Source organism: Alligator sinensis, unplaced genomic scaffold (genome assembly GCF_000455745.1).
Source record: "Alligator sinensis unplaced genomic scaffold, ASM45574v1 scaffold670_1, whole genome shotgun sequence".
Classification (NCBI taxonomy): domain Eukaryota; kingdom Metazoa; phylum Chordata; order Crocodylia; family Alligatoridae; genus Alligator; species Alligator sinensis.
In genome coordinates, this window is record NW_005842297.1 from 540,988 (window position 1) to 563,133 (window position 22,146).

The window sequence follows — 22,146 nt, forward strand, 5'->3', positions numbered from 1 at the left end:
CAGTATGGCCCCTTGAGGTGAAAGGGGTGGGGAAGGGGTTTATTTCATCTTCTGTCCCCTCTCCCAACGGGGGATCCCAGTCAGGGTTTGCCTGGCCAGGTGTGAGCAGCAGAGCCAGCAGCTGGGGCTTGCAAACCCTGGCTGCAGTCCCCTGGGAGGAGAGGGGATGGAAGGAGGAATAAACCACCTCCCTGCCCCCTTCATCTCAGGGGGCCATGCTGGGACGGCATCTGGCCACTCCCCCACCCCTGCTGCTGGACTGGGCAGGGGAGGGGGGACCTAGACAGGGCACCAGCTTCTGTCATGGCCCCCCAGGAGTGCAAGCAGAGATGAGTTTATTCCCCCCTCCCTTCCCAGTCCCACTGGCAGGGACCCTAGCTGGGGTCTGCCTGACTGGGTGCAAGCAGTGAAGATGGTGGCTGGGAGAACAGTGAGCAGGGTGTGTCGAGCTCGGTGCCTGGGGGATACAGGTTATAGGGCTTGAAACTGAGGGGACGAGCCCATGCCATGCACATTGCTGCAGAGGCTGGCGCTGCCCCTGCTCTCTGGGAGGTAAAAGGGGCTGCCAGGCAGGAGCTGCTCCCCAGGCTTCATGCTCTGTCCTGGGCTAGCTCCCTGCTGGTGGGACGGGGGGAATTAAACCTCCTCTATCCCAGTTTGCTTGAGGCTGCAGATGGGGCTGGCCATGCCCCACCACCACTGCTGGAGCAGCGAGGTGGGGGGGATGCCTGCCAGGGGCTGGTACACCCTGGCCAGATACACCCCGGCTAGGGTCCCCTAGGGGGATAAGGGAGAGAGGGAAGAATACACCCCCTCCCTGCCCCCTTTGCCTCAGGGGGCCATGGCAGGTTGGTGTCTGGCCACACCCCCACTCCTGCTAGGCTAGAGAGCAGAGGGGCGGGGCCAGCCCTGCTCTCAGGAGCAGAGAGCACAGCACAGCCCAGCACTGCAGAGCATGCTGGGATGTTGGGGGGGGTCTCTGTTTTAACTTAAATAAGGACGATGATTTACTTGACTTAATTTAAGCCAGAATTTCACTCCTTAAAAAAATAATGAAGTTGCCTCTTTGTGCACCCATACGCGCACACAAATGCATGTATGTGCACATACACATACATACATGCATGCATACATGCACACCTGAATGTCAACCCCATTTTTACAAAGATTTTGGAAGATTTCTGGATGTTGCTAATATATGGGACTCTGGAGGACTCTGGTGACCCAGAACTTCACTCCTGCAGAAAGTCTAAGATGGAAGAACCCACAGAAGAATAGCTTCAGCCCGTGTAGCCCTGGAGGAGTCTGCCAGCAGGAAGCCAAGGTTTAGACAATTGGGGTTATACTATGTAGCCCTTGGGTCAAAGTTACTTGAAATTACAGCATAAATAATCAAGTAAAGGACATATTTTCCTTACAAATAGGTTGTTTATTCTTCCTTTTTTTCAGCTTCATGTGTTATAAGAAAAATAACGTTGAGAAGCCATAAAGAAATGTATTGAATCAGGATGGTGTCTGTTTCTTAATATGAAAAATAGCTGTATTGGTCTATGATTCATCTGCTAGTTTTAAATATTGTGGAGTTGCAGGGTATACAAACCATATGTGATTATTAACACTGAAAAAGTTTAATTACATTTCTTTACACCATGCTGGCTTTTGTTGATTGCTAAGGGAGAATTCAAAAGCAGAAAAATGCCTAATGATCTCCTCAGAGCTATATTTTTCTTCCTGCTTTGTAATGTAAATGGGTATTTTGAAAAACACCACAGACTCAAATGCTCCATCAGCGTCCTTTCTGCTTTTAACAGAAGGATCACCTGACTGCCACCTAGAGATACCCTTTCACTGAGAAAATTCAAAAGTAATAGGTAGGGATGGGGATAGAGTAGGTCATCATTGCTGAGAAATGTAAAGGACCCTGACTAAACTGGAGCGGAGTTAGGCTGCTGGTGGGGGTGGAGAGAGAAAGCGAGAGAGGGAGAGATGCGTGTGGGGGGGGAGTGCTGCTTCATCTTTTGAGAGGAGGGAAAACAAAAGAGCTCAGCTGCAGTTTTGTGTTTCTGTGTCTGGCTTTAGCAGAAAATTCTAGACATCCGTGCTGAAAAATCAAAGCACAGCTGAGACTACATCTATCAGGAAGATATTTTTTCCCCTCAGAATGGGTTGGATCAGTACAGGTGGTTTGCAGATCATGCGAAGACAGACTGGCTGAGCACCATGGAAAGGTGGGATAAGACTCTGTGTCTCTTTCTGTCTTTTTTTGCCTCCATTCATAGAGCAGTGAGTCAGTGACCCGGGACCTGATGAGGGGTCAGTTCAAATGATTAGGTGGGGTTTAAAACCCCATAAAACAAAACCAAAAATTAGAGGCACTACCATATTCAACCAGATGTTGAACCCAAACTTGAGCTGAGTCTGACTCGGCTTATAGCATTTCTGCATGTTGTCTTTGGTGTTGTCTTTGTTTGGAATAGTTCTTGCAAGAAAGGACCAGACCATAAGACAAAACGCACGTTTCATTGTGAGATGACAGCTTTCATGCAGTTAAAATTGTGCCAGGGAGACTGTAAATGGAGGCTTTGATTGTTGTGTTTCTGGAAATGAAAGAGCTGTTGACTTTTGGAATTTCTTGTAATGTTGGCATGATTGGAAGTTGAACTGCGGTTATTGGTGTACATTGTTTGAATGGTAACAATGGGTAGTTCAAGCAGAGCAAGTTTGAATGGTATTTCTTCAGCAATTCCAAATGCATCTGACTCCTACACTCTCTTGCTTTTCATCAGACGCTGGGAATTTCTTTCTTTCCTGACAAAATGAAACAGGGCTGAAAAAGGAAAGCAGTTAATATTTCTCAGTTTCATGCGTTTATCGTACCATAGCTATTGTTATATTAAAATGTCTGAATATCTAATACGAGTCCCGGTAATATCTTGTTTCCCTTGCTGTGTGGATGCATTCCTTTTGTTTCTGAACATGTTTTCTTCCCTTGTCTTTCTGAACAGAAAGCGTTCCCTGGTTTTTGTTTTTCTTTTAATGGTAGCAAGAGGCTGGCATACAAAGTACCCATTGTGCACAGGTTAATGCTCTGCTTCATTCTGAAGTAAACTGCCTGGAGGTACTAGGAAGAAGTGGGGGGGGGGGGGGGGGAGGGGGAAGTGCTTGACTGGTGCCTAAGAAATATTGAATTCAGATGATTTAAATCACATATAGGAAAATCTATTTCTCTCCAGCTGAAATTCAGCTCCTTGTCACACCAGCTCTGCAGACCGTAGCAGGGAGATTCTTAGCAACCAATAAATCAGATTTGTAATGGGCCCTTTAAAATTTGTCTGCGAGGGGTGACTGCCTGGCTCCCCTTTGGCCAAATTAAGATGCAATCTGACAGTGCACGAGCAGCTGTGTGCTGACATTTTCTTGTGAACCTAGTGAAAAATGGCTCCATATCTTTTTCCTAGTCCCGGGAAGATGGTCTCTGAGTAGCCATGCATTTTTCCTGTATTGTTGTTTGTTCCAGTTGCCGTTCTCACTGATAGTGTCTGGCTGGTCATTTCAGTGTGATTCCCTTTAAATCTGTGCTCCACTGACAGAGGATGGTAGTACGGACAGATCCTGCCTGGAAGTCAGAACCTGCGCCAGTACTACTGCCTAGACAAGAAACGTTTATTACAAATGGGTCAGAGAAATGCTGCTAATAATGTTGCTCCTTTCACTGTTAATGGAGTTAGAGAAGTGGGCTGAAAAGCATGTGTCTTAATGTACCATCTACTGTAAAGGAGGAAAATGCAATCCAGGTGTTAGGGAAATTGACAGGTATAACTGCAAATCCTTGGAATAGAAATCCATTTCTGAAAGGATAAAGCTACCTTTGTTGAAAGAAGTGTGTGCTTATTCAAGGGAAAAGCTTGCATTCAGATACTACTAGACAATGGGGGGGAGTAGTAGGGGGGAATGCACTGCTTTTATTGTACTATGAGTGTGCTTATTGAAGAGATTCCTGTATCAAATGGCTATTGAGTATGCCACAGCAGCAGCATTTTATGTTCCTCAATTCAGGGTTCAGTTTATAAAATCAGTGGGCAGCAGAGGCAGGGTGTTCTTGGAGAAGCTCAGTTACTCGGTGTATGTGTAAGGTGACAGAAGGGGGCAGAGCTTGGCCATGTTCCTCAGTAACAACCCATACCATCTGATTCATGGCATAGGAGGTGACTCAGGAGGAAGCTGCTTCTTTAGGAGAATAGAGTGTCTTAGAATGAGCTACTTGCACAAAAACAGGGAAAATATGGGATGGAAAGGGTGGCTATGGGACGTACTGAGTTATAGGGGTATTCTCCAGGTAATTCAACCAAAGTTGTTTGATGAATGCCTAATAACCTGTCTTCAGAAGAAAAAAAAATCACTGAAAATATAAAATGCCTTCACTTCCTTCACATTTTAAGTTACTTGTGTCTGCATTATTACAGACACAAGTCTGTATAAATTATGATTTACCGTAAGAAAGCAATAGTTTTAAAAGCCTCCACCATGGAAACAAATGACACAAATGTTGTGTCATTTAGTCAGTAAAAGAGGCATTACCTCTTAGGTGGTGGTTAGCAACCAGGTTGTCTTAGAAGGGTTATAAAGCCCCCCAATGTTACTTGCCCATCTGTTGGATTTTCATAGAACTAAAAGCTTGGGTGCATAATATGATTTTGCTTCTCCGGGGGAACGATAGACCTTCTACACTGCATGTAGATCTGATTACTGCTTTTATAAATGTAGATAATTTGCTTGAAGTAAATGGGCTGCTTCATGGAAATTGATGCAATTACAGTGTAGAAATGTAAGAAGAAAACAGAGAATACAAGGGGAAAAAAAACCCTCCTTGAGTACCATCAGACAAAGAGTAATGCATGATATAGAAATGTTGTGTGTCTAAATCAGACTGACCATATTTTTTTAAAGCAGGACAGTACAGATGCACCTTTCAAAAAAGTGAGAGCCATCCAAGGTGATTTCCAGGTGTGTTTTTTTTTATAATTTTAAACAGTGAGAGCCTAATGCTGAGCAAGAACACGCTAGCTTTCAAACCTAATGAAACACATTGAAGGAATCTGCTTTAAATGATCCAGTGAAGGCAAATAAATTGTTTCAGAAAGAAAAAGGCAATAAACACAATCCAAATATACTAGACCAGGGGTTTCCAAACTGTGGTACTCATACCCCTTGGGGTGTGCAAGACATCTCTGGCGGGTACATGAGAGGAATGATGTAATGGTGGATTTAATTTTCATTATAATATGAACAGGCATTTAAAGGGTTAAAATATAAAATGTATGCTGGTAGGGGTAGGTGGGCAGCTGGTAAATCTGGAAGGGTTCCGAAAAGTTTAGGAACCTCTGCGCTAGATGGACCCAAATTGTAGTCCTGGTACTATCACTGTGGTTGTAATAAACAGTTGTTCATATAGGCGGTATTAATAATAAAATTCCAATTTAAGAAATGGGAAAGGAAATATTGGCATCTTTTTTCATACTAAATTAAAGCTGTATCAGGAGCATTGTGATAAGATATGGGATACATTTTGGATTATAGGAGTAATTTTAGTACGCTGAATGGAGGTGGACTGGAAAGAAAGTAGAGAAAAAATATGGTGATGCTCTAGAGACTTAATTTCTGATGGTCATTTTCTATGAGCTGTGCAAGTACACTCCCTGGCTAAAAACATAGGTTAAACTCACCTACAGTCCTGTTAATCTGGAGGCATTAAATTGTTCTCAGTGAAGCTACACTAGTTTGAGAAAAGAATTTGGACCATATTCTACCAGGCTAACAAATTTACATTTTCATTGAAAAAGTCAAAGCAGCAATTGTCTGTGTTCTGCCTGGTAGACTCAGCAAACAGCCCAACAATTTCCATTTGCTCTGTTATCTTCAGTAACAAATGCCCTTACAAAAATCATATGTTCCACGACTGCAAGATGAAGTAAATAGGCATAAGGGGCCAAATGCTGTTCTCAGTTGTACAAGTTTAAACTTTTTGGCATAAATTACACCAACACGAGAGAGAGCAAAAGTTGGCCCATGGAATTACTAAAACTGATGTGATAAACAAAATTTTCACTATTCTGTATTTTTAAAGAGAATTGCAGGCATGCATTCATAGTTCATTCCAAATCCAGAAGTGCTTTTCCTTACTAGACTGGACCATGTACCTGAGTATTAGTGATTCCCCTTTATGTAATGAAAAATGGAACACCAACACCAGTGTTTGTTGAAGACAGGATGGTTTATTCTGATCTGCATATCAAAGGTACCCCAAATTGTTTGATGAAAGGCAGGAAATCATTTTGCTGAGCAAGCACATCAAATATTTCTGTCATCTGTATAAGAACATAATAGATGCAATAATAGGTCGGACCACAGGTTCATCTGGCCCAGTGTCCTATATCTCACAGTGACAGAGTATTTATGCAGGGCCTGTGTAACCTGATGTGTCCCCTATCTGTATAGCTTCCAGTATTTAGAGGCCTATAAGTCCTCATTTGGAGGTTGCAGCCCCAACTGTCATGTTTAACAACCACTGATGGACCTTCCCTGCATAAATTTGTCAAATCCTCTTTTGAACCTGGTTAAATTATCAGTTGGCCTCAGGTTCTTACCCCTGTCTCCTCTCAAGTCATCTGTTTCCTTCTCAGTCTAGCAGCTTGGCCCTCACCTAGGATGTCTTTGTTTGTTCCAACCAATCCTCTGTTACTTTGCTTCTTCCGTGTGTCTGTGTCTAAGAGGTTCAACTCCCTCCCTCCCCCTTGTTTTTCTCCTGATGGAGTGAAAAGTAAATGCCAGGGACATGGGTTGCGTGGAAAGTATGCCCAGGAATTCAGGAAGCTCCTTGTAAGTGACAAAGTGTGCCTGCCACAAGATGTGCACAGCAGAAAACATGTTGTGATCCAAGTATTCCCTACTGAATCTGCCTGAAAATCCTGTATTTTAAGTGCTAAAATTGCTTGAGAAAAGTGTGACTGTACTGAGGGCCAAAATAATTGAAAGGCAAAAAGTTTGTGAGTTGTTCTAAAAAGAAGTAGGATTACTAGGGTTTAGGAACAAATCTTGCTTCCACTAAATTCAGTGACAAACTGCTTAGTGATGGCAGGGGAAATAGGAATGGACCTTTACTATATGCAGGTCGGATGACCCTACAGGAGGAATAGTTAGAGTTCCTCTTCAGTGCCTTCCCTGTATCAAGGAAATAAGGGAGTGAGGAAGACAAATTGAGGTTTTGGACTTCATTTGGTTTAAAACCTCCCTAATTATCACTAGATTTTTCTAATTTTTGTGACTTGTCTAAAAACAGGCAAACAAACAAAGCCTGTGTGGGAATCATTCCTTAAATCTAAGAGTTAAATTTTTCAGCTGTAAGAAACTTCACTGACAGAAATATACATAGCCTCAAGGTGATGGAATGTGAGTAGACCTGGTCATGAAAAACCTTGCAATGGGGTGAGCACAGCACAATAAAAGCTGTATCTCCCAGTCAACCTCTACTTCTAGTTAAATAAGTAAATGACAATGAAGTACAGTGGGAAAAATTATTATAGTTACAGTACTTGAAAAGACATGGCATAAATTATAACAGCATGCACTAAATAACAGGAAACAAAGACTGCATCAAATTCGCAAATAAATATTTAGGTCTTCTAGGGGGTCGGAATTGCTTGGAGCATATTAATGGTTGTGAAGATTTTCATTTTGTCTCGACAACGTACAAGCCATCTGCTAGGTACCCTAGGATCGCAAGAATATAGTTTTCTTTTCACTGCATTAGCTCTCTGTCCAATACTGAACTCAGGGGCTAAGTATAGACAGTCAAACAGCCCAAGGCTGAATCGGTTCAATTTTCTCAGGTTAGTCTAAGCTGCATAGATTATGCTGAGTGAATAGATGTTCACTTTTGATTTTGGAAATGCAGCCACATGCCCACAGTAGCCCAGGCCAGAAACCAGGGGGTGCTAACGCACACCTCCCTGTTTGGCTGGAGCAGACAACTTGGGCCAAGATTAGCTCCCCACCCTGTGAAGGCGAGTTTGCAGGGAAGGTACACAGCATCCTGGGGTGCTGTGGGACTGTGAGTTAATTTGAATCTGGAGGGGATCTGGGACAGAAGTTCAATAAAATGATTTAACCTAAATCAGTTAAGTCTGATACTACATCCATCCAAATGTATCTTAAACTAGTTTCAGCCACTTTGAAAGAGGTTTATGTGCACTGAACTTGTGTGTTACAGATTTGAACCAGTTTCTGATCACTTCTGTTAGTTTGTGTGTAATTTCTGTCCCTAGCCTGTTGATCTTCAGAAGTCTCAATGAACAGACTTGCCAAATAGGCTGTTTCAGTCCTTATGGCAGCTATGGTAGGCCTTTGACCTAACTATATTCAAATGGTAACTTGCAGGGGCTTGGCTTCTTCTGTAGCAGACCTTCCACTGAAATTCCTTTTCCTCAGAAATGAAGCCGTCCATCAGCTCTATCAGTTTTCTCATGTTGCCAAACGAGAGAGCTATCTGTTCCATAACTGATAGCATGAAGAATGGCATAGCATCCCTAAAGATAAGGAATCAGTTAAGATCTATGATATATTACACTATTTCTTTGTGGTCTAACAACATAATACAAGGAGAGGTGAGGAGTACAGTCCATCAGGTTGACTGTGTTTTTATATGATTTGGTTGGAGTTAAATACAAAAGTGGTCAGTGCTTTGGAAATACTTAGCTGAGTTGCAATATTGATTGAGATTCAGAATAATCAAAACCCACACACAAATTTTACAGCTTCTGTGAGGTTAGTTCATGATCTCTATCGGATTCCATTTCCTGATCCATGCCACTGGAAGTTTCTGTGCTTGTATTTTCACTGATGGTATGAGTATTTCCTGGGTGCCTCTGTTAGGCTTTATATTGCTGACCAAAAGACGCAATAGAGCAGTCCTCTAAAGAGCAGAGTTGCAGTAAGAGAAGTAACCATGTGTCATGGAGGATCTGTTTGTCTCACTTACTTCACTAACCTCTGGATTAATCTTGTAAACCTTTAAGGATTGTCACATTTTCTATCATAGAATCATAGAAGTAGGGTCGGAAGGGACCTTGCAGATCTTCAGGTCCGACCCCGCTGCCTGGGCAGGAAGAAAACTGGGCTCAGATGACCCCAGCCAGGTAGGCATCGAGCCGCTTCTTAAAGACCCCCAGGGTAAGAGCCAGCACCACTTCCCTTGGAAGTTGGTTCCAGATCCTAGCCGCCCTAACTGTGAAGTAGTTCTTACGGATGTCTAATCTAAACCTACTCTCCAACAACTTGTGGCTGGTGTTCCTTGTTATCCCGGGGGGCGCTAGGGGAAACAAGGTCTCCCCCAAACCCTTCTGGTCCCCCCTAGTGAGTTTATAGACTAACTATCTTAGTTCTTAATCTGCCATACAGAAACAGAAGGGAGATCTGTTCTGAGACTGAGCTTACCTTGTTCATCCTCTGGGTGGTTGGATGTTTAAACCCATTAAAATAGTCAGGAAAATCTGTTCATTTTAGATTCCATTTTCCCAACACAAGTTGTTGTCAGCAGATGTGCTGCAGAATAGTTGGCCTGGTCCTTCCAAAGCAGGTTGGGATATGCTGATTGCTGTGCTGTTATGTTCTGCAGATTCAGCAGGTACAGTATTTTATCCTAGTTACCTTGAGACATTGGGAGCTAGGACATTCTGTAACTATGCTCCTGACTGGAAGTAAGTGCCTATTACTGTCTGAACTGCCCATTGTCTCAGCATTTAAAACAAAACTGAGGAAACATATTTTCTACTGCTCTCAGGTTTCCTAAAAATATTGATCATTTTAATTTACTGATTATAACATGCTCTATGCTGCTTTTGTGGAGGAGGTTGTATAAAGTATTTTATTGCTGACACGCAGAAGGCTCTAATCCCCCCTGCTCAGGCTACCTACACAAATAGCATTTTGCATTCACATACCTCCTTTATTTGGAAGTTGGCATAATGCTTACAGAAGTGGAAATGTATTTCACAAATTGGGAAACCTGAAACAAGAAATGGGCAAGTAAACCGACTAAGGCTGCGTGTTAAGTCAGTGGCAGGGGGGGAAATACATTCTTGTCTTATAACTCCTAGTCATGTACTTTGAACTAGCAGACTCATTGCTTCCTGTAGGACACAAGTCTTTCCAATTAAAGAAATAAAATTAGGCCCAGCAGTTTAACTTTACCTACCTGACAATTATAGACATTTAGGGTTGGAAGGGACCTTAGTAGGTCATCTAATCCAACCCTGCTCAAAGCAGAATCATCCCAGCCAAGGCTTGGTGTAGCCAGGTCTTAAAATCCTCCAAGGATGGGGAGTCCACAACCTCTGTGGGTAACCTGTTTCAGTGGCTTACTACACTTCTAGTGAGACTTTTTTCCTAATATCTGTCCTAAACTTCCCTTGCTGCAACTTGAGACCATGGCAGCTTGTTCCGTTATCTGCCACCACTGAGAACAGTCTAGCTCCATCCTCTTTCAAACCCCGCTTCAGGTAGTTAAAGGATGCTATTAAGTCCCCTGTCAGGCTAAGTACAGACAGTCAGAAAGCCTGAGGCTGAATCGATTCAATTTTTGCAAGTCAGTCTAAGCTGCAGAGATTAAACTGAGAAACAACTAGACACACATTTACCTTTGATTCAGGAAATGCAGCCACATCCATGCAGTGGCTCAGGGGGGTGCTAGAGCACAGCTGTCTGGCACTTCCTCTTCCTGCAACCCCTGAGGTCTGTGGGATTTGCACTCCAGCTTCACAGAAGCAGGACCCTGTGGGATTGCTCATCACTTCTTCTTCCTGCTTCCAGGTGCCTCTGGAATTTGTAGTCCAGTCTCAGCCAGCAGAAACTTTCAGTAATTTTAGCAGAGCAGCTCAGTACTCAGGGGAACTGGTGGAAGCGGGGTTTAACCCCTCTCCCTGGCCCCAGACCACAGCTAGGGTTTGCCTGGGGAGAGTCAGTCCCTGCCTCTCCCTCCCCACCCCCTAACCCTTCTCTGCTGGAGCACACAGCACCATCCAACTAGGGGATGGAAAGCATGCTGGGATGCTGGGGGAACCCAAGTCAGTTAAGTCTGATACTACATTCAACCAGGTTTATCTTAAACCAGTTTCAGCCATTTTGAAACTGGTTTATGTGCACTGAACTTCTGTTCTGTTACAGGTTTCAACCAGTTTCTGATCACTGAAATCAATTTGTGTGTAACTTCTGTCCCTAGCCCTGATTTTCTCTTTTCTAAACTAAATTAAGCCCAGTTCCGTCAGCCTTTTCTCATAAGTCATGTGCCCCAGTCCCCTCACTATTTCTGTTGCCCTCCACTGGACTCTCTCCAATTTGTCCATATCCTTTCTGTACTGGGGGGCCCTAAACTGAACACAGTACTCTCAATGTGGCCTCACTAGTGCTGAATAGAGGGGAATAATTACTTCCCTCGATCAGCTGGCAACACTTCTACCAGTGCAGCCCAATATGCCATTAGCCTTCTTGGCAACAAGGGCACACTGCTGGTTCATATTCAACTTACTGTCCACTTTACCCCCAGGTCCTTTTCTGAAGAGCTGCTGCCCAGCCAATCAGCTTCCAGTCTGTACCGGTGCATGGGATTCTTCTGTCCTAAGTGCAGAACTTTGCACTTGTCTTTGTTGAACCTCATGAGTGAACTCCACTTTATACCTGCTCTCAATTAGACATTGAGCCATTGATTACTACCCTCTGAGCCCAATGCTTGTTTGGAGGCACTCAGAATGCCAGGTTGTTCATAGAATACACAGGATATGGTACTTTATCCAGGTGCATTTTCTGAAGAAATCTTATGTTGTTAAATAGAAAATAAAGAAGCAAACACACAAACTCTAGCCCCTTGGAAATAATCCACCTGTTCTTCTGTATAAAGTATTTAATAAAATGCTTATCTCAGAGAGCAACATCTGTGGCTCTGAGTCATGACTGCATTGGCCCACTAGAAGCATTCAGTGTTGTAGTTCACAAAGATACGGTGTCCCCTGGAGCTGTCATGAGAGCAGGGAAAATGTGCCTATTGTTACACTCTTCCTTGAGATAAAGTACATGCTGTCTTTGGACGCGAGGTGCAGGGATAGTAGCCATAGCCAGCTCTTGTACAACCTGCCCTGCAGTGGAAAGGATTGTTCTGTGTGCCGTCTGTGGGAATGCCACGACAGGTTGGAGCTGCTTTCTGACCCAAATCTGACAATAATCTATGTTAAAACCCCTTTAGCTCATTCCCTTATACCATGCCAACCAACCCACAGATCCTCTGTTGAACTTCAGGGCCCCTGTGAAAGTCTCTATCTTACTTACAGTATTCTCAGATCTTACCTGGGTGCTGCAGGCAATACAGGAAGTCTGCCAGCAGCAATCCCATGACTTCCTGAACTTGACCTTCTGAACCCCACCCTACTACTTGAAATTAGAGCCAAGGACAGAATGAGGGATGAATAGTGGGTGGACTGCTTCTTGTCCTTTGAAGCTCTTCTAGGAAGCAGAGACCTTCTAGGAATTCCACCACAAAGTAATAAAGATGGGAAGAAGCAGCTCATGTGATTCAAGCTAGCTGGAGGTGACCCTTAGGGTCAACCCTAAATACCAGCATAGATATATCTCACTATCTTATGCATTAGGGCTAGGGACAGACATTCTAAAAGCCTGAGTCTGAATTGATTCAATCTTTGCAGGTTATTCTAACCTGACTAAACTGAACTGGTTTGAAACTGGACAGATATTCTCTCTGGACTGAGGAAATGCAGTGTAGCTCAAGCAACAAGCTGGGGCGTGCAAGTGCAGCCCTCCCTTCTATTTAAGTGCTGAGCTGAAGGGGGCGTGGCCAGGCCCCAGCAGGACCTCTGATTAAGGAGGTATGCCTGCATGGTCTCAGGCCTTTCCCTGCTGGCGGCTCAAAGGGCAGGCGTGTTGCCAGCCCCTAGCCCCCTGCTAGCACTCTAAGGTGGCGGGGAGAGATGCAGTGTATGCATCTGTTGATGATATGGAGCTTTCCAGTCTCTCTCCCTGTTTCATCATACTGTTGAGCCCCAGCTCAAGTCTGGGATCGTGCCCGGTATGCAAAAGCCAATAAAGATACCAGGGGTGAAAGTATAAAGATTTATTGCTAGCAATACAAGGTGCAAGCGGAATAATTTCACGTAACAAGCACACAGATTCTTAATTATGAGCATCTTTTATACAGGAGTATTGGACCTTCATAAGCATTCTTGTTTGCTAATTGGTTATAAGGGAGTGACGCAAGGAGTTCTTTACTGAGCATGTCTCTATACCTGTGTTTTAGCTATGTATCTCATTTCCATACATGTATGTTTCATTAGCATACTTTCTCCCCACCTAGGGGTGTGAATCTTAATATTTAAATCAGCTCTTTGCCCTACTCCACTAATTCTGTTTTTGTTTTCAAGTCTCCTTTATCTAAGACTGTCTTCTCCTTATCATTGCAATTGAGCATTAGTTACAGAACAGAGACTTTTGCTTGGGCTATGTGTAGTGGTTTCTAGGTCAAACCTAACAATACTGTCTGCAGCAAACTGACAGGTTAGCAAGCCAGCGGGGGGTGAGGGGAGGTGATAACAGTCTTTATCACCTGATGAGCAAAACAATAGCCTCTCTCCATGACTTCAAACTTCTTAAACAACTTACCTGCTGACCTGTTGATTAGCTCCAAGAACCCTAAGCAGTCGCTGTTCTGTCTGCCTATCCCAGTGGAATTGGAGAGAGACATGCACACAGACACCTTTCGGCATTAGCTAGCATACCACATGCCTAGGGTCCCAGGGGCTGGGGTCCCTGCTGTGGGAGATGGGAGGAAGTGAGAGAGGGGGAGGATTTCCTGCTTGAGCAGTGAGGGGTGGGGGGAAGCCAGGCAGAAACCAATGTGTCTGAAGTCTCTGCCGGAGCCTGACATAGCATTAGCTAGCATACCACATGCTGGCTACAGTCCGTGCTGTGGCAGAGAGGAGGAAGGGATCTCTGCTTAAGCACTGAGCGGTGAGAGGGGGGCACGAGGAAGCCAGCAGATCCTGCTGTGCCTACAAGTCTGCTGGAGCTCTGGCCAGGGAGCAGAGAGGAGGGTCCAGCTCTGCTGTGGCCCTGCCCAGCCCAGCCTAGCCCAGAGAGCATGCCAGGATGTTGGGGGACTCTCATTTAACTTAAACCAAGGCTCTGGGACAGACATTGCAAAAACTGGGTGACCAAAATCAGTTAAGTCTGATACTACATTCAACCAGGTTTATCTCAAGCTGGTTTCTGTGCACTGTTCTGTTACAGGTTTAAACCAGTTTCTGCTTACTTAAACCAGTTGATGTGTAATGTCTGTCCCTAGCCTAGAAGTTGGTTCTTAAGTTGTGACAAACCTATCTTGCCACCTTTATTTTGTCTTCATGTAGGATATCTTCAGTGAATAGAAAGCCTACTTAGATATAACACTATGATTTAAAAAAAAAGAATTCACAAAAGTGAGGAAATTTTTTTTTTTATCTATAAATATACATATGGGTATAGTAAAGAGCTTTGAGGTGTGGTTACCCAGTGATATACACCTGAAAAATCACTTGCTTTGTGCAAATTAACTAAATGAACTAGTTGTGAATGTGTTATGGTCCAATAGTGCTAACAAAACAGTATCAAACTGACAGGATTGGAAAGCTTACCTTTGGGTAATTATTACAAAAATCTATACAGTGCATAATGTGCAAGGCACCTTATCAGTGCTTAATATAGTTTTGCTGCTGCAACCTTATATAGCATACAAAGAAACTGCCTCACCTCTGGCACCATAACTGCATTCTCTTGTTTTGTCAAATGTGCCTTATTTGTGAATACATATTGTTGACTGTGATACATTCCAGCTAATGAAGATATATGAGATGAGTGGGGGTGAAAGTGAAGGCCAGGGTGAATGAATGACCAATTTTGCTCTTTGAGCATATGTTAACTTTCAGCAGGATTATTTTCCTCCTAGAAGCACTCATCCCTCCTGAAGTTACTATCTTACTATGCCTAACCTTGCAGCCACCGCAGTCAACCAGAAGCAGTACTGAGTCTTATAAATTGGAAAAAAAAAGCATTGTAACCAGCTGCAGCAGTACTAGAGAGGGCAGTAGAGGCTGCTCTCTGCATAGAGATTACAGAACAAGTTCCTGCTGCTTCTGTGGGAGTGAAACAGAGAAAGAGAGAGTCAGTTCAGAGCTCAGCAAGATCAGTGAGGGGAGAGAGTGGAGTAAAATATCAGAGACGATGACCATAAAGGAATATTCAGAAAGGGAGAAAACAACTGAGAAATGGGAAGTGAGGAGGAATTAGTGAAGGAAAACACACAAAGGTATCCTCAGCTGCAGTTTTCAGGTAGGAGGGCTCAAGAATCTGACCAAAAACCTCTTCCTTCACTTGTCCATGGAAGAAAAAGATTTTATTCATCAGAGACATTGTTCAATAGCAGGTCATTGCACAACAAGGTAGAGCATCTTTGCACATACTCCCTTTCTTAAGGATGTTTGGAAATAGTCCTTCTTTCTATCTCTCACTCTTCTGTTAGGGTTACTGATTATCCCAAGTGCTACAGAGCCTCACAAAGTGGCCCCCTGGTGCTATGGTGATAGGCCCAGTGGTGGTTGCACACAGGGAGCCGGGCACTGGTGGCAGCAGCAGTAGCAGCAGACAGGTCCCCCAGCCCTGAACCTGCTCTCTGGCTGGCAGGAAACACCTAGGGCACCTGGCAGGGATGAGGAAACTGGCCACTGCTTCCATTGCTGCTCTTCAGGGCTAAGTCCAATTCCATGCACAGCCTAACTGGAGCATGGCAGAAGCAGTCCTGCAGCTTCCCCTGCTATCGGCATAGCTGGGGGCACTGGTCTGGTGGGGGAGGTGGGGAGGGAGAAGTGCTGGGGGTGGGCAAGGATTCTTACCTGCTTTGGGAACTTAAAATCCTCTGCTGCTGCTCCTGCAGTGTGGTCTGAAGGGGTGTGGGTCCAGCCACACTACTGCATGCCCTCTGGATTCACCCCTGCTCTGACCCCTATCCTGCAAACATTTGCTTCTTGTCATCACCACCACTATGGGCATCTCTATCAGTGGGGTGCCCTGTGTCAGCCACTGCCACAAGAAACTCTAGTGCAACTTCAGAAGACCTGTTTCATGAGGCAGCAGCAGTGGCTATTTAGGAAGATGAGTGGGGTATGAGCCATGGGTACCGGTTTAGTAGGGGAGCCAAACTAGCTATCCCTGGGCAGTCCACACCATGTGGCTCCTGCAGTTGATGTGTGGGAAGCCCATGCTCCAGCCATAACAGCACAAGTCTGCACTGCAGTAGCAGGGGCCTCCTGCAGATCTTGACACATTGACTTTGGCCAGTAGGAGTACAGTTGTGGACCAAACCCTCAATTTAGAAGAGGACAAGAAAACACCACTCCTTACCTGCTCCCCTTCCCTTTCTCATTGGAGGAAGGCAGAAGAAATGATGTAACTCCCGTGGTGGTTGCATCCCATAAGAATATTATCCAACTGGGCTTTAGTTCAAATCCAGATGTCGTAGGGTTAACAGAGACGTGGTGGGACTCGTCCCATGACTGGGCAGTTAACATTAGGGGCTATAGGCTGTACAGGCGGGATAGAGAAGGCAGAAAAGGGGGGGTGGGTGGCACTCTATGTCAAGGAGCACTACACATCCTCTGCCAGCAGAATGGGGTCAGGGGAAGGGCAAGCTGAAGTGCTCTGGGTCAAGATCCAGGGGGGGCAAGGCGAGAGGGATTTGACGGTGGGGGTCTATTACAGACCCCCCAATCAAGAGGAGGAGCTGGACAGGGAATTTTCAGGCCAGCTTGCGGAGACACTAAAAGCAAGGGATGTAGTTGTCATGGGCGATTTTAATTACCCGGACATCTGCTGGGAGGAGCAGTCAGCCGGGACGGACCGCTCCAGGAGGTTCTTGGCCGAGTTGCAGGACCTCCACTTGATTCAGGAGGTGCACAGTCCCACCAGAGGAGATGCCCTGCTGGACCTGGTCCTGGCCGCAGGCGACGACCTGGTAAGAGGCCTCCAGGTTCTTGACCACCTGGGCAATAGTGATCATCGCATGCTGGAATTCACCATCCAGCGTAGAGTGTCAAGGGCCCGCAGCAAGGTGGTAGCCCTAGACTTCAGGAGGGCCAACTTCAGTGAGATGAGGAGATTAGTGGGAGAGGAACTGGGGTCCTTGAGGGCAGAGGAACTCAGCGTCCAAGAGGAGTGGTCGTTCCTTAAGGAAACGATACTCGGGGCCCAAGGGGTGTCCATCCCGACAAGAAGCAAAGGGGGCAGGAGTGTCCGGAAGCCCCCCTGGCTCACCAAGGGTGTCCGGGAATGCCTGCTTGCCAAAAGGGTGGCGTACGCCCGGTGGAAGGGGGGTGTAATCTCCAAAGAGGAGTATACCTCCTCTGCTCGGGCCTGCAGGCGGGCTGTTAGGAAGGCCAAGGCGGAGATAGAGCTCGGATTAGCGTCCAGGATTAAGGATAACAAAAAGTCCTTTTTCAAATATATTGGGAGGATGAAGAAGGCGCCGGGTAATGTGGGGCCCCTGCAGGATATGCGGGGCAATCTGGTGGTTGCGTCAGAGGATAAAGCGGACCTCTTTAACCAATTCTTCACCTCCGTTTTCTTGTGCAGGGACCGGGACTTCCCTGCTGTGATAGAAGCCGGACGCGAGGGGATCGCCTTCAGACCTCAGGTTGGGGAGGACCGGGTTAGAGAGCTTCTGGAGGGGCTGGACGCGTTCAAGTCAGCGGGTCCGGATGCTCTCCACCCCAGGGTGCTGAGGGAGCTGGCTGGGGTTATTGCAGGGCCCCTGGCACGGCTCTACGAGCGATCGTGGTGCTTGGGCCAGGTGCCAGACGATTGGAAGGTAGCTAATGTGGTCCCCATCTTCAAAAAAGGGAAAAGGGAGGACCCGGGCAATTATAGGCCCGTCAGTCTTACCTCAATCCTGGGGAAGCTCTTTGAGAAGATCATCAAGGAGCACATTTGTGATGGGCCGGCATCCGAGATGATGCTCAGGGGCAATCAGCATGGATTTATTAGGGGGAGATCATGTCAGACCAACCTGATTGCCTTTTATGATCAGGTCACAAAGGCCATGGATGCAGGTGTCGCGGTGGATGTAGTCTTTCTGGACTTCAGCAAGGCCTTTGACACCGTCTCTCACCCCATCCTAATTAATAAACTAGGCGACTGTGGCATAGATGCCTACACGGTCAGATGGATTGCAGATTGGCTGAAGGGTCGCACTCAGAGGGTGGTGGTGGATGGATCATATTCGACTTGGGGGGAGGTGGGTAGTGGAGTCCCTCAGGGCTCGGTCCTGGGCCCTGCGCTGTTCAATGTCTTCATCAGCGATCTTGATGTTGGGGTGGAGAGCAACCTGTTTAAATTCGCTGATGACACCAAAATTTGGGGGGAGGTGAGCACGCTAGCAGGGAGAGAGAGATTGCAGAAGGATCTGGATAGGTTACAGGGGTGGGCAGACAGGAACAGGATGCGTTTCAATACGGACAAGTGCAGGGTGCTGCACTTGGGTAGTAGGAACCAGCAGCACACTTATAAGATGGGGAGCTCCCTACTTGAGAGCACGGAGGCGGAAAGGGATCTTGGTGTCATTATTGACTCCAAGATGAACATGGGCCGACAATGCGAGGTCATGGTTGGCAGGGCTAACCGGACCTTGTCGTGCATCCACAGGTGCATCTCGAGTAGAGCCAGGGAGGTGATCCTCCCCCTCTATGCGACGCTGGTCAGGCCGCAGCTGGAGTATTGTGTCCAGTTCTGTGCGCCCCATTTCAGGAGGGATGTGGACAACATGGAGAGGGTCCAGAGGAGGGCCACCCGCATGATCCGGGGACAACAGGGCAGACCCTACAGTGAGAGACTGCGGGACTTGAACCTATTCAGCCTCCACAAGAGAAGGCTGAGGGGGGACCTGGTGACCGTCTATAAACTCACTAGGGGGAACCAGAAGGGTTTGGGGGAGACGCTGTTTCCCCTAGCCCCTGCTGGCATAACAAGGAATAATGGGCACAAGTTGATGGAGAGGAGGTACAGATTGGACATCCGAAAAAACTACTTCACAGTCAGGGCGGCTAGGAGCTGGAACCAACTTCCAAGGGAGGTGGTGCTATTTGAGTCCCGTTTTTTGTTTAGGGTTCTTTTGTTGTTCTCCCGCCCTGGCGGGGGGGCGGGCTAGAAGATCTATTAGGTCCCTTCCGACCCTAAAACTATGAAACTATGAAACTATGATAGAAAATATGCTTCTCAGCACTTTGTCATGCAAATTCTTGGACAATCATCCTGACATGAGCCATGGCTTCATGAAGAGGGTTGTCCCAAGACGGAGAACCGCAAAGCAAAAGTCTATACGAGGCTTCAGTGCAACTGCACACTAACAGTTGTCTGGAGAGAAAAACATCTCTTCCCAAGGAAAAAATTACCATGAATTGAGGGAGAGAGAACTTTTTCTTTGGTAGGCAAATTTACTGCAGTTTAAGCTGTAGGATTGCATGATGTGCCCTCAGTATTTTATTGCTGGCTTTTGGTTTTGGTTTCCTTCCTTGGGGCATATGGGATTTTTGAGTTCTCATTTGTGTGTCCATGGCCACAATGAGTTAACCACTGTTTGAAGACAGCCCTAAAACTTTCTGCTTTATCTTACAGTCCTCAAGCAACAAAAGTGTCTTGACTTTGAAAAACACATTAAAGGTTCTGCTCTTACTGGTGTGAATCTGGTATCATTTCATCATGGTCAATGCTGAGAGTCCATATGTACACCAGTAAAAATGAGCAGGTTCAACCCCTGACTTCTAAGCAGTGAGAGAATTTTTTTCTGCATGGGTACTGGAAACTTCTCATGAGACTGGGAATCGCATTCACTTTGGTCTGTGTGATTGGAATTAGTCATTTCATTGAAACTACTGTTTTCCTTTAGAAGTACTTGTAGTTTAAACTGGAGTAAGCCCATCATGCTTTAAATTTCCCATTACACTATCATGCTGTATCTGTAGAAACCTCGAAACCTGCCCCTCCTCCTGGTTATCTTATTTTACTTGATTCTATTAAAGACTATTTTCTGAAATTAAAGTGTTTATTAGAGCATTCAGAGATCTTTAACTCTCCATTGGTGGTATTATATAGGCTGTAATGTACAGGGCCATGCATGTTGAGAGATGAAGACAGAATGAGCACAGAAAGTGAAAATAAAGTCTTTCCCCCTTCAGACTGATCAGACCAATGTTGTACTGTTCAGCTTCTAGCTCAAGAAACTCTGTCCTACCATGTAGCTTTCAACATGATCTGTCATTATGGAATTGATTTCTTCTTCTCCAGAAAAAACAAGATTCTGAACAGAAAAGCAATTTATCCAAGGGCAAGATTTTTCTTTATATTGTGATTCCTACAACGCATTTGCCTCAGAATAGCATATCAAAAAGAATACATCTACCAATTAATGAAAGGAGATATTTTGTGAATAGCAAAATTATTACATTCAGGGTAATGTGTGAAAAACTATGGATCTCTTTCAAGCATTTCTCATAAAGCAGGAAACTAAGGCAGGAAAGTGAACCTTTAAAACTTAAAAATATCATTAAGGATTTTTTTTCTCTTAAACATATTTCTCATGACCTCCAAGCATTTAGAAACTGAAGTCTGACTATACACTGAGTCCCAACATTATCTTTTCCTTTTTTCTTTATTAAAATAGTCTTAGGATCATCTCTTTTTATTTAGTAGGAGTTCAAGAAAACATAAGCTATGGGACTGGAAGGGACTACTGGGGTATGCTATTGCAGACCACCATATTATATGTTCCACATTATATGCTCACTTTCATACATGTATCAAGCTCACTATAACCAGTACGCAGAGCACTTCCATTACTTATGCTTTTCACTGATTTCAGTTGTGTACTCCATTCACCAGTTAACTAGGCATTTCACTTTCACTAATGTAAATATAGTCCATAAAGTGTAAAGTAAATGAAACCACTTTACCCAATGATCTCTCATCCATCAATCATTTTTGCTGCTTTGTAAATTTTCCATCTATCCAGATGCTTTGTAATTTGTAATTACATTTTCTCCATTTTAACATTTTGTTGTTCTGCCTTAAAAATGATAAAGTCATGGGCAATTTTTTTAGATAGATCAATCAATACAGGCGAGATTGTTTCTAATTTATGTTTAAACAGTAAATTTAAGTTGGCAATTAATTTCACAATAGAGGTTGGTTTAGCATTGATTACCCAAGTGCACTTTCAGTTTGTCAAAGAAATCTAATTTGTTAATGCAAACAAGCATTGTCCTGGGCACTTAAATCAAGTCATGTACTATGGAACACAATAGTTTATTATGCTGTTAAGAATACTAGGTGATCGAGCTGTCATTAGCCCAATACTGGTTTGAACTGTTAATGTCCTAGTAGTGTCAGAGGTATTGGTGGATCAATAAAACATGCCTCATGTATAAATAGTACTGCTGTATCATTTCAGATCCTGCATTTGGATGCACTGCATTTATTTAGATGTAGTGGCTTTTGCTCTGATGTTCTGTATGTTAATCTTTGTCTCATATGACCAATAGCTTGAAGTTGCACCAAAGTCAATTTAGACTGGATAACTGCAAATACTTCTTCAGTGTGAGAATAGTGAGACAGTGGAATAGACCGCTTAGGGAAGTGTGGACTCTTCAGCACTGAAGGTGTTCAGAAAGAGGTTGGACAGACACTGGTTGGGAATGATCAAGGCATAGCTATGCCTATTTTCTAACATGGGTATTTCCCATGCTTCTGGGCTTTGCTGGTTGCCCCCCCCCCCTTTGTTCTGCAATATATGAAAGTGTTTTTAAGCCTCACAAGAGGCATTGGGGGTTGGCTACAGCTAAGGCTGGAAACTTCAACCAGGGTGTCCTGATTCTCTTGTTAAGAGCAAAACCAGAGCTTCCTGGCTAGAGGGTCTTGCCCCTCCACTCCGAGTCAGATTGCTCACCATATTTGGGATCAGGAAAGAACTTTATCCCATTGGTATGGGCCGTTGGGGTGGGGGGGGGTTGCCTT

At 44.9% G+C, this 22,146-nt stretch overlaps 1 protein-coding gene across 1 annotated transcript in view; it reads left to right on the forward strand.

Moving 5' to 3' along the window:
* Positions 1 to 22,146, forward strand: part of MAGI2 (membrane associated guanylate kinase, WW and PDZ domain containing 2) — an 880,265-nt gene that overhangs the window by 195,570 nt on the left and 662,549 nt on the right. Inside the window, exon 2 of the mRNA XM_025209602.1 lies at positions 4,951 to 4,993. The gene's annotated coding sequence lies outside the window, so the exon portion shown is untranslated. The remainder of the gene's footprint in view (positions 1 to 4,950; positions 4,994 to 22,146) is intronic.